General features: G+C 40.1%; 1 protein-coding gene across 7 annotated transcripts in view; it reads left to right on the top strand.

Annotated features, from left to right (window-relative positions):
- LOC136330942 (guanylate-binding protein 4-like) overlaps positions 1-13,338 on the top strand; it is a 221,631-nt gene that overhangs the window by 138,131 nt on the left and 70,162 nt on the right. The window contains exons 1-2 of one of the 7 annotated variants that reach the window (XM_066268586.1): positions 11,575-11,859; positions 13,085-13,190. The gene's annotated coding sequence lies outside the window, so the exon portion shown is untranslated. Of the gene's footprint in view, positions 1-11,574; positions 11,860-12,931; positions 13,191-13,338 lie in introns of those variants that run through there. The other 6 variants (XM_066268584.1, XM_066268583.1, XM_066268588.1 and 3 more) reach the window with 6 other exon arrangements.

Here is a 13,338-nt window from a genome sequence, read left to right as displayed (position 1 = left end):
TCTCAAAATGACAGTTGTAGTCCTAGACATTACATTTCAATTCAATATATTAAAAATTAAAAAGTACTATTTACCCCAAATTTCTTTCATTCTCTATGAAGAAAATATTGATATAGATTCCAAGATGGCAATGAAGTAGGTGGATGTTCCAACTGCCACCTCCCAGGAAAATCATCTTGAAAAAACAACTCAGGACTAAACAAAGAAGAGTCTATAACCAAGGATCATAGAAGAAGCCACAACAAGACTGGAAGGAAGGGCTGAGACACAGAAAGGGCTGCCACGTGCCCAGGAGATAGCACGCTGAGGGTCCAAAGTGACTCTCATTGCTAGGAGCGGCACCCTAAGAGGTATGGGTCTTCAGCCCCTTTCCTGGAGCCACAGCCTATAGCCCCAGATCCTAGAAGAGGAGCACAAGTGGCATTTGGTGGTGAAAAGAGCCAGGGCTTCTGTCTGCAAAGAAGAGACGAAGCTCTTGGAGATTCAAGCTCTGTCTTAAAGGGCCAGGGCAGAAACTATTATTCACAGTCATTTACCAGGGCTCAAGAAGAAGAGTGTAGAGAGAACTAGAGTTGCATGAGGAGAGTGTAAAGTTAGAGGCCCATGGAGAGACACTGTGGGGGACAGCCACCAGAACCCCTGTGTTGAGTCATTCTCTAGTACTACAGTCATCATATTTCTTGGGTGTAGCAGTCCTCTCCAAGCAGCGTCAGCCTGGAGAAAAGTAACTGCTACACCTTTGGGAGTCACTCCTGCCTCAAGCATGGAGACGGGGTCACACTGAGAAGCCAGGAAGCAAGAGGCACATCAGTGACTCAGTTTTCTGGTGTTGAGGCCTGAGCTTTCCCCCACCTGGTCTGAGTCTAAGACTGGTTCTTCTGCCACAGGGTAGACTCAATGGAAGCTGTCCAGAATGTAAGCAGACCATATCTCTGGGTCTAAGAAACCACACCCACTCAACTCCAGGGGCCACACTATACTGAGGTCTGTGAAAAATGTCTGGACTGACTGACACCTGGGTCCAAGGGGAGAAGCCACATCCACCACTCTTCCTAATCCTTGAATTGCCACAGGCTCTAGAATCTACCAAAAGTTTTTTTCAGTGGCCAATCCCAACAATCAGCCAGGAGACAGAGGCTGCTGGAGTTGGGACTCGGGGAACCATGTCTTTTTAAGTGGACCTTCCCCTAGGACCAGTGAGGGCAAAAACCAGCCATGGCATGCAGCTTGGTATTTCTGTGTGCACTGGAGCTGATCAGAGGCAGCCACAAACTCTGGATTGCTTGTAGCTCCAAAAAGGTTGCTGAGGGCCAGTCACAGGCAGGGTCTTCCATGGTCTGTGCTGGGTTTCTTCTAAGGAGTCCAAGCACTGCCACATTCAGTGGCCAGCTGCAGAGAGCAGTGGTCTAGGACCTAACAACCCTTGCTAATGGTGTGTCCTAAAAAAAGGCCCTTAACATCTGGCCCAGTTAAAGCATGTTCTGCTTTCTGTGATCAGCACTGGCACAGCAGCTCATGTGCATTAGATACAGTGGAGCTTCACAGTCAACTGACCTGGCTACTGGCTCTCCTGGCCTGCTGGGCTAGATTCCACAAAAGGAAAGAAGACAGGCTTGGAGCATGTACATTTAATGTGTGGGTCCCTTTAAGCTTATTATTGGATCTGATAGAAGGGCTTAGCCAATTTCTAGGGGCATAGTCAACCCCAGGAGAGGACTCTCTCAGTCTTCCTCCCTGAGATCAGGGTATCATCAGCTGTAAGAACATTTGCAGAGAAACTGTTAGCCACACTTTATCAGAACCTGTTGCTCACTTTGTTGGGGAGAAATAAAATTTGAGTATCCAGCAGTGGCTGAGAGATTAAGCTCTATAGTAGGGGTCACATTCCCCATACTGAGCTGCTGACCAAAAGACCACTGAAATAGAGGGCCCCACTAACATTGTATTCGCAACCATAGCTGCTTTAAACCAACAAGCTTGCAACCTGTAGAGAAGATGTCTATGCCCACATTACAGTCTTTCTACAGAAGATTCTGTGAGATGATTAGGCAGCTGCAAGAGGAGGTGGAGCAGCTGAAAGTGGAGGTAAATGTTACATGGCTTTTGGTTTAATGGAGCTTCTGTCATATCTAAACAGGAGGAAAAAGCTGTTCTTTATATACTGGTTGGCCCCTCCCAAACTACCCAGGCATTGAAAACACAGACACAAACAATAAACATAGCAGTAGCTGCAGATAGGTAGCCTTCAGCAAGTTACAAAAACAATGGCTGATGGCTGATGCCAACACAGAAGACTAAGAACCAACACAAATGGAACTGAGTGGCAGCACCACCCCTAGACTCAGCTACCTACACAAGCAACACACCCAAAGAAGGAGTCTAGCAGATTACAGACACTGTGGAGAATAAATACACCCAATAAGACAGACGTAGCAGTGTGTAATACACATGATCAAGGTTGACCATTAGAACCATCCAGCCTGAAGGAATAACTGTACTCATGAAAGGACCAACTGCATTCAATACTCACATACAACAGGAAGGAAAATAGTGCCCACAAGAAGCATTCCTAGAGCAAGGAAAAGAGGTGGCCTGGAGGTCAGTACCACAGAACCCATTTTCCTCAAAAAGACATTACAAAAATTTCAAACAGAACTAACTAACACAAAGACAAAATGGACAAAGATATGAAACCCAAATGAATCAACATGAAAAATCTCCAAAAAAAGAATTAAATGAAATGGAAGTAATGACACTACCAAAAGCAAAGTTTATAATAATGAATTTTAGGGTGCTCAAGAATCATCAAACAACAATGGATGGTCATAATGAGTACCTAATTAAAGAGATAGCAAGCATCAGAAAAGACACTGAAATCATAAAAAAGAATCAGTCAGAAATGACAAATACAATATCAGAAATGAAGACTACACTAGATTAAATCAATAGCAGGCTAGATAAAGCAAAGGATGGAATCAGCAATTTAGAAGACAAGATAACAGAAGCACAGAAACAGAGCAGCAAAATGAAAAGAGGCACAAAAAGACTGAGGAAATTCTAAGAGACCTCGGTGACAACCTGAAGAGAAATAACATCCACATCATATGGGTTCCTGATGGAGAAGAGAACAAACAAGAGATAGAGTGAATACCTGTTTGAAGAAATCAGTTGAACATTTTTCTAAAGTGATGAAGGAAAAAGTCACACAAGTTCAAGAAGCACAGAGTCCCATTAAAGAGGAACCAAAAGAGGCCTACACCAAGACACATCATAATTAAAATGCCAAAGTTAAAGAGACAAAGAAAGAATACTAAAGGCTGCAAGAGAAAGGCAGTAATTACCTACAGAGGAGCCCTCATAAGGATGACATCTAAATTCTGAACAGAAACACTTGAGACCAGAAGGGATCAGCAAGAAACTTTCAAAGTGATGCAACACAAGAACCTACAACAAGACGACTTTATCCAGCAAGGTTATCATTTAAAAATGAAGGAGAAAGGAGAGAGGCAAGATGGCAGCAGAGTAGGCAGACGCACAGATGCCTAGCTCTCACCACCAAACTGGAATACAAATCAATTTAGAAAAAATCAACATGAAAAACCAACTCTGAACAGCAAGAACAGCTCTCAAAAACCAAGGAGCAAAGAAGAAGCCACAACAATCCTGGTAGGGAGTGCCTGAATCTCCTCTGCTTACTGAACGGAGGGGGAGGGGTGAGGCTGAGAGCCCAGAGGGAATCTCACACAGGGAAAAGAGCAGAAACTACTGCTCACAGCCACTTGCCTGGCGACCAGAGAGCGAGATGTGTTGAAAAGACCAGCTTATCTCCCAAGTGGAAAGGACAGGGAGAAGGACAGACTGTGAGGGGCTAAGGAATGCAGGAAACGAACTAAAAAAGCTGACTCATCCATGCTGGAGGCAGCCATAGCTGGGGGAGGAACTGAACCTTTCACAAAACAGAGATGAAGTCCTTCCAGATCAGAGATCTCTGGACATCTATCCAGCTCCAATCAGCGCAACAAGACACAGCTGAAAACAAGAAGTGGGGAGGAGGGGCAGTAACTCAGGTCTCCATGGAGATCTGAGATACACCTCCCACTACTGAAGCTGAGAAAACACCCTGCCCCCAGTGAGATTAGCTGGCTAAAGAGGCCTTCAGAGTCTCAGGTTACACCCATCACATTCCTGGATACAGTTTCAAGGAAGTTCCCTGCTGAGATCAGTAAACAAGACTATCACCTGTTAAGAAAACAAACAAATCAAGACTTCAAAGCTGCCCAAATCCAAAAGTGGATTACAGATAACAGCTGACACTTACCCAAGAAGATCTAGAAATAACACAACTGAAAACTGGAGGCAGACAACACCAAGCCTAGACTCAACCAACTCAACAAATAAAACTCCCAAACACAATGAGAAGACAAAAAAGTGCAATCCAAATGAAACCAAAAGTGACACCTTCAGGGGATGAACTGAGTGATATAAAAATAATCAAACTTCCAGATGTGGAGTTCAAAATAATGATTATAAGGATGTTTAGGGATCTTAGAACAACAATGGATGGTCACTATGAACACCTAAATAAAGAAATAGCAAGTATAAAAAAGAATCAGTCGGAGATGACAAATACAATATCAGAAATAAAGACCACAATGGAAGGAATTAAAAACAGGATAGATAGAGCAGAGGAACAAATCAGTGAGTTGGAGGACAACTGGAATGAAGGCATGAAAGCAGAGAAGAAAAGAGAAAAGAGACTCAAAAAGTCAGAGAAACTCTTAGAGAGCTCTGTGACAACATGAAGAGAAATAACATCTGCATTATAGGGGTTCCTGAAGAAGAAGAAAAGAAACAAGGGAGAGAGACTTTGTTCAATCATATCATAGCTGAAAACTTCCCGGGCCCTGGCCGGTTGGCTCAGCGGTAGAGCATCGGCCTAGCGTGCAGAGGACCCGGGTTCGATTCCCGGCCAGGGCACATAGGAGAATTGCCCATTTGCTTCTCCACCCCTCCGCCGCGCTTTCCTCTCTGTCTCTCTCTTCCCCTCCCGCAGCCAAGGCTCCATTGGAGCAAAGATGGCCCGGGCACTGGGCATGGGTCTGTGGCCTCTGCCTCAGGCGCTAGAGTGGCTCTGGTCACAATATGGCGATGCCCAGGATGGGCAGAGCATCACCCCCTGGGGGGCAGAGCACCGCCCCTGGTGGGCGTGCCGGGAAGATCCCGGTCGGGCGCATGCGGGAGTCTGTCTGACTGTCTCTCCCTGTTTCCAGCTTCAGAAAAATGAAAAAAAAAAAAAAAAACTTCCCTAAATTAATGCAAGAGAAACTCTCATAAGTCCAAGAAGCACAGAGAACTCCATTAAAGAGAAACCCAAAGAAACCTACACCAAGACACATCATAATTAAAATACCAAAGCTAAGCGATAAAGAGAAAATATTAAAAGCTGCAAGAAAAAAAAAGTTATCACCTACAAAGGAGCCCCATAAGGATGACATCCGACTTCTCAACCAAAACACTTGAGGCCAGAAGGGAATGGCAAGAAATATTCAAAGTAATGCAGAACAAGAACCTACAACCAAGACTACTTTATCCAGCAAGGCTATCGTTTAAAATCGAAGGAGAAATAAAAAGCTTCCCAGACAAAAAACAACTCAAGGAATTCATTACAAACAAACCAATGCTGCAGGAAATGTTAGGGGCCTGTTGTAAACAGATCAAAGTGGGAAAAGAATATAGCAAAAATGGAATACACCTTTAAAGAAGAAAATGGCAATAAACAACTACATATCAATAATAACCTTAAATGTAAATGGATTAAATGATCCAATCAAAAGACATAGGGTAGCTGTGTGGATAAGAAAACAGGACCCATACATACGCTGTCTACAAGAGACACACCTTAGAACAAAAGACACACATAGATTGAAGGTAAAAGGATGGAAAAAAACATTTCATGCAAATGGAAATGAAAAAAAAGCTGGGGTAGCATACTTATATCAGACAAATTGGACTTTAAAACAAAGGATATAGTAAGAGATAAAGAAGGCCACTGCACAATGATAAAAGGAGTAATCCAACAGGAAGATATAACTATTATAAATATCTATGCACCTAATATAGGAGCACCCAAATATATAAAGCAGACTTTGATGGATTTAAAGGACGAGAGTGACAGCAATACTATGATAGTAGGGGATTTCAATATCCCACTAACATCACGAGATAGATACTCAAGAAAGAAAATTAACAAAGAAACAGCAGACTTATTGGAAACACTAGATCAACTCGATTTAATAGATATCTTCAGAACCTTTCACCCTAAAGCAGCAGAATATACATTCTTTTCAAGTGCTCATGGTACATTCTCTAGGATAGACCACATGTTAGGGCACAAAAGTGCTCTCAACAAATTTAAGAAGACTGAAATCATATCAAGCACTTTCTCTGATCACAACGGCATGAAACTAGAAATGAATCACAACAGAAAAGCTCAAAATTTCTCAAACACATGGAAACTAAATAGCACATTGTTAAATAACGAATGGATTAAGAATAAGATCAAAGAAGAAATAAAAAAAATTCCTAGAAATGGATGACAATGAGCATACAACAACTCAAAATTTATGGGACACAGCGAAAGCAGTGCTGAGAGGGAAGTTCATAGCACTACAGGCACATTTTCAGAAGCTAGAAAAAACTCAAATAAACAACTTAACCCTGCATCTAAAAGAATTAGAAAAAGAACAGCAAGTAAAGGCCAAATGTAGTAGAAGGAAGGGAATAATAAAGGTCAGAGCAGAAATAAATGACATAGAGGCTAAAGAAACAATACAGAGGATCAATGAAACAAGGAGCTGGTTCTTTGAAAAGGTAAACAAGATTGATGAACCTTTAACTAGACTCATCAAGAAAAAGAGAGAGAGGACTCAAATAAATAAAATTAGAAATGAGAGAGGAGAAATAACAACTGACACAACAGAAATACAAAATATTGTAAGAAAATACTATGAAGAACTGTATGCCAAAAAACTAGACAACCTAGATGAAATGGACAAATTCCTTGAAACATACAATCTTCCAAAAATCAATCTGGAAGAATCAGAAAACCTAAACAGACTGATTACACCAAATGAGATCGAAAAAATTACCAAAAAACTCCCAACAAAGAAAAGTCCGGGGCCCGATGGCTTCACAATGGAATTCTACCAAATATTCAAAGAAGAACTAACTCCTATCCTTCTCAAACTATTTCAAAAAATTCAAGTGGAAGGAAGACTTCCAAGCTCCTTTTATGAGGCGAGCATAATTCTGATTCCAAAACCAGGCAAAGACAACACAAAGAAAGAAAATTATAGGCCAATATCTCTGATGAATATAGATGCTAAAATCCTCAACAAAGTATTAGCAAACCAATCCAACAATATACAAAAAAAAAGCATACACCATGATCAAGTGGGATTTATTCTGGGGAGGCAAGGCTGGTACAATATTTGTAAATCAATCAATGTGATTCATCACATAAACAAAAAGTAGGAGAAAAACCATATGATAATTTCAATAGATGCAGAGAAAGCATTTGATAAAGTCCAGCACCCATTCATGATCAAAACTCTCAGCAAAGTGGGAATTCAGGGAACATACCTCAACATGATAAAAGCCATCTATGAGAAACCCACAGCCAACATCATACTCAATGGGCAAAAATTAAAAGCAATACCCTTAAGATCAGGAACAAGGCAGGGGTGCCCCCTTTCACCACTCTTATTTAACATGGTCCTGGAAGTCCTAGAAACAGCAATCTGACAGGAAGAAGAAATAAAATGCATTCAAGTTGGAAAAGAAGAAGTAAAACTATCATTATTTGCAGATGATATGATATTGTATATAGAAAACCCTAAAGTCTCAGTCAAAAAGCTACTGGACCTGATAAATGAATTCAGCAAAGTGGCAGGATATAAAATCAATACTCAGAAATCAGAGGCATTTTTATACACCAACAATGAACAGTCAGAAAGAGAAATTAAGGAAACAATCCCCTTCACAATTACAACCAAAAAAATAAAGTACCTAGGAGTAAACTTAACCAAGGAGACTAAAGACTTATACTGAGAAAATTACAAAGCATTGATAAAAGAAAGCAAGGAAGATACAAACAAGTGGAAGCATATACCGTGCTCATGGTTAGGAAGGATAAACATCATTAAAATGTCTATATTACCCAAAGCAATCTATAAATTCAATGCAATACCAATTAAAATACCAATGACATACTTCAAAGATATAGAACACATATTCCAAAAATTTATATGGAACCAAAAGAGAACGAATAGCCTCAGCAATCTTAAAAAAGAAGAATAAAGTGGGAGGTATCACACTTCCTGATATCAAGTTATACTACAAGGCCATTGTACTCAAAACAGCCTGGTACTGGCATAAGAACAGGCATATAGATCAATGGAACAGAACAGAGAACCCAGAAATAAACCCACAGTTCTATGGACAACTGATATTTGACAAAGGAGGCAAGGAAATACAATGGAGTAAAGACAGCCTCTTTAACAAATGGTGTTGGGAAAATTGGACAGCTACCTGCAAAAAAATGAAACTAGATCACCAACTTACACCACTCACAAAAATAAACTCAAAATGGATAAAAGACTTAAATGTAGGCCGTGAAACCATAAGCATCTTAGAAGAAAACATAGGCAGGAAGCTCTCCAACATCTCTCGGAGCAATATATTTGCTGATTTATCTCCACGGGGAAGTGAAATAAAAGACAGGATAAACAAATGGGACTATATCAAACTAAAAAGGTTTTGCACAGCTAAAGACAACAAGAACAGAATAAAAAGACAAACTACACAATGGGAGAACATATTTGACAATATGTCTGATAAGGGGTTAATAGCCAAAATTTATAAAGAACTTGTAAATCTCAACACCAGGAAGACAAACAATCCAATCTAAAAATGGGCAAAAGAGATGAATAGACACTTCTCCAAAGAGGACATACAGATGGCCAATAGGCATGTGAAAAAATGCTCAACATCACTAATCATTAGAGAAATGTAAGTTAAAACCACAATGAGATATCACCTCACACCAGTCAGAATGGCGCTTATCAACAAAACAACACAGAATAAGTGCTGGCGAGGATGTGGAGAAAAGGGAACCCTCCTGCACTGCTGCTGGGAATACAGACTGGGGCAGCCACTGTGGAAAACAGCATGGAGATTCCTCAAAAAACTGAAAATTGAACTGCCTTTTGACCCAGCTATCCCACTTTTAGGAATATACCCCAAGGACACCATAGAATGGCTCCAAAAGGAGAAATGCACCCCCATGTTTGTGGCAGCATTGTTCACAATAGCGAAGATCTGGAAACAGCCCAAGTGTCCGTCAGAGGACAAGTGGATTAAAAAGCTTTGGTACATATATACTATGGAATAGTACTCAGCCATAAGAAATGATGACATAGGATCATTTACAATAACATGGATGGACCTTGATAACATTATACGGAGTGAAATAAGTAAATCAGAAAAAAAACTAAGAACTATATGAATTCATACATAGAAGGAACATAAAAATGAGACTCAGAGACATGAACAAGAATGTGATGGCAACAGGGGTGGGGGCTGGAGGGAGGGGGGATGGGGTGAAGAAGGAGAGAGGCAGGGGCACAAAAAAACCAGATAGAAGGTGACAGAAGACAATTTAACGGGGGAGGGATATACAGCACAATCAAATGTCAAAATAATCTAGAGATGTTTTCTCTCAACATATGTACCCTGATTTATCAGTGTCACTGCATTAAATTTAATAAATAAATTTTTTAAAAAAAGGAGAAATAAAAAGTTTCCCAAACAAACAAACAAAAAGAACTCAAGGAATTCATTACAGCCAAGCTAGTACTGCAAGGAATGTTAAGGGTCCTGTTGTAAAAAGAGAAAAGAAAAAAAATAAAAATTAAATAAAAGCATATAAAACAATTCTATGCTAAATTATTCCAATGAGATACAGAACTATTGTTACTCCTAACTCTGATTCTTATATCTTGTTTTGGGCTATTAGTTTTACATATTTATTATAAATTACATCTATGTATGTAACAACCCCCAAAATACACACTGATAGTTATTAGTTTGTATGATTTTATGTCTTTTAAAGAGGTTGAAAGTGAAAAAATAAATATATAGGGCTTATTATATTAACATTCTCTTTTACAATTTCTGGTTTCTTTTTTCTTTTTTTTTTTACAGAGACAGAGAGACAGTCAGAAAGAGGGATAGATACGTTGCGACACCTTAGTTGTTCATTGATTGCTTTCTGATATGTGCCTTGACCATGGGCCTTCAGCTGACCAAGTAACCCCTTGCTCGAGCCAGCGACCTTGGGTCCAAGCTGGTGAGCTTTGCTCAAACCAGATGAGCCTGTGCTCAAGCTGGAAACCTTGGGGTCTCGAACCTGGGTCCTCCGCATCCCAGTCTGATACTCTATCCACTGCGCCACCACCTGGTCAGGCAATTTCTGCTTTTCTTTATTCTTGTAAGTTCAAGTTAATATCAAATGTAATATCTTCATTTCAATAGGCTTTGCATCCACCTATCCATTGTATTCTGTTATTGTTAAATAAGTTATAATTATGTATAGTATACATAATCTTATATTATCAACCCTGTAATATATTTATGGACATATTTTCATATATAATTGCTTTTTAATTTATTTTTAAGAAGAGTTGACTTAAGGTGATGAATGTACAATACAATATAGAGATGTTATATTACATAAATGTACAACTAAAACCTATAATTTTTAACCAATGTCTTTCCAAAATTCAATAAAAATATTTTAAAAAGACAATTGCTTTTCAAATCAGTTAAGAGAAGAAAGGAAAGAGAACTGCATTTATACTGTCTTTTATAATTACATAATACCCTTACTGTGCTCTTTGTTTTCTATGTTGATTTGTATTACTATCTGGGGTCCCTTACTTCCTGATTGGAAAACCTCCTTTTGTATTTTCTGTAAAGTCAATCTGCTAACAATCAAGTGTCTTCAAGTTCCCACACTCTGTTTCAAATAAAGTCAGTTCTTTTGAGGAAAGCTTCAGAGATCTCTGTGTTTAGGGACTGCCTTTCACCCTGGACAAATATCTCTGAGCCACTGCTCCCTCTTCTGGTCAGAGGTGCTGGCCTCTGGTCTTCTCCACTTGCTTCTCCCAGCTTGGAAAACCCATCCTACTAGTGAGCCAGAGTGGGGTGCTTAAGCCCACAGATCTCAGCCCACTATGTGTGGGCTAAAAAGCCTTCACTTTAAGACGGGGCTGGGTGGAGTTAGTTGCCCCATCTTCTGGTCACACAAACCAGGAGTTTAGTTTCTGCAACTCAGTGTTGAAGGGGATGAGATATACTGGTGGCCTGCCCCTCCCAGTGAGAAACCTCGCCCTGCTTGAACGATGGGAGAAGAGGAAGCTCCCATATTGACCATGCCTATCAGAATTGGAGCTTTTGTCAAACTGAACTATATTGCTCACAAAAATTAGAGGATATTTATAAATGATTATGAAGCAATAAAATAACCCCTAATTTTTGTGAGCAGTATAGTTGTGAAATCTTGTGAAACCCATGTTCCCTCCCATTGGCAGGGCTCTCAGCAATTCCTTTTATGGTTGCTATTGCTTTGTACTCTGTACTTTCAGTTTCACATTACTGTAAATCCTCTACTTCTACTTTAAGCATGTTAGGAAATTGGTGAAGCCGAATGACATCGGTCATGTGAATTAAAAGTCCAATCATCCGGTAAAAGAGAAGTAACAGAAACCACTTCAACCTAAACTGAGGAGGAAAAAGCAGGTAAGAACTTTATTTTCTCATCAAAGCTGCTTTCTTTCCACCTCTAAACGATCTATACTCTAAAATAGGGAGCCCAGGATAAGGTTGGGGCAGGGGTGGGAAGGATTTACAAGGTCAGTTTTTTTTTTTCTAAAAGACTACCAGCCTGAAGACAGGTTACAGCTGAGCCCAGCGTGTGTCAGGAGGTTGGGTGAAATCCTGACACTATCAGGTGGCAGGGCATCCCTAGTGCCCTGCTGTGTATTCGTAGAATTAGGCACCAGAAGATATTGGGCTAAACTAAAAAATTGAAATGCATTCATTGCATTATCTTTCTCTCTTCCAACATCGTCTGTGTCGGCTGCAGACACAGATTACCATTGTATTTAATGGAAATTGCTCAATTCGAATCTGACTGCAGCTAAGACACTGAAAGGGCTACAAACATGTTATTTTCCTGAGAAATAAAGCATAATAAATGAGATGCTCTGTACATAGCCACCCAGCACTGTTTCAGACCATGAAAGAAAAATCTGAATCCCAGAGTGAAAGAAGAAATTTCAGGAACACACTATACTTTTTAATCATACATATGAACTTTATTTCAAAGTAAATTCCTTTTTTTATGTAATCCAGGTTCTGGTTGCCAGATGGGAGCAATGTTGGGGGCTGGGTGAAAAGGAAAGGGGACCTAAGAAGTACAAATTGGCAGTTACAGAACAGTCACAGGGATGTAGAGTACAGCATAGGGAATATAGTCAATATATTGTAATGATTATGCAGCTGTCATGTGGGTACTAGAACTATGGGGGGGATCACTTCTTAAGTTATATAAATGTCTAACCACTATGGGGTACACGTAAAGCTAATATAATATTGAATGTTAACTGTAATTGAAAACTAAATTTTTTAAATGAAATAAAAAATAGCTCTCTTTCACTAGATCCAATTTTTTAAGGGCAACTTCCTTTTCACCACAGTAGGCAAAAGGTGGCCCCACTGCTTTATTAAAAATTTTCTCTCTAAAGAATCTCTGTGGTACATCCCTAAAATCAACATTTTGATCACCTGACCTTTCTGTGCTCTCTTGCAGTTTTATTCTTGCTTTCCGGGAACTCTGCCTCTGAAATCCTTTCATCATCTACTTTTCAGACAGGAAAAAAAGTGCCTGGCCCTTGATTTCAATTTGGGGTCTTATCAAACCAACCAATAACTGCTTGGCTGAAATATCTGGCATGACTTTCAGCTTCTAAACAGAACCGTTGATATCCAGAGGACCATACACAGGAGGAACTTGTAAAGCAAGGACAAAAACAACTGATAACTTGTCCCATCTGCAGCACCCGAGACATGTAAGTTCGCCCCTAAACTTGGTCTTCCATGTGCATGTTTGTGAAACATCAGCAGCAACTACCCATGCCCAAATGCACCCCATTTTGGAGTGCAGGCCCCGTATTGGCCAGCAGGGAGGCAGTGGAAGGCTAGAACCTGAGCCAGGCT

This window comes from Saccopteryx bilineata, chromosome 3, assembly GCF_036850765.1.
Source record: "Saccopteryx bilineata isolate mSacBil1 chromosome 3, mSacBil1_pri_phased_curated, whole genome shotgun sequence".
Lineage (NCBI taxonomy): Eukaryota > Metazoa > Chordata > Mammalia > Chiroptera > Emballonuridae > Saccopteryx > Saccopteryx bilineata.
The sequence above is the reverse complement of the archived record's forward strand: the minus strand, read 5'-3'. Positions and strand labels throughout refer to the sequence as shown.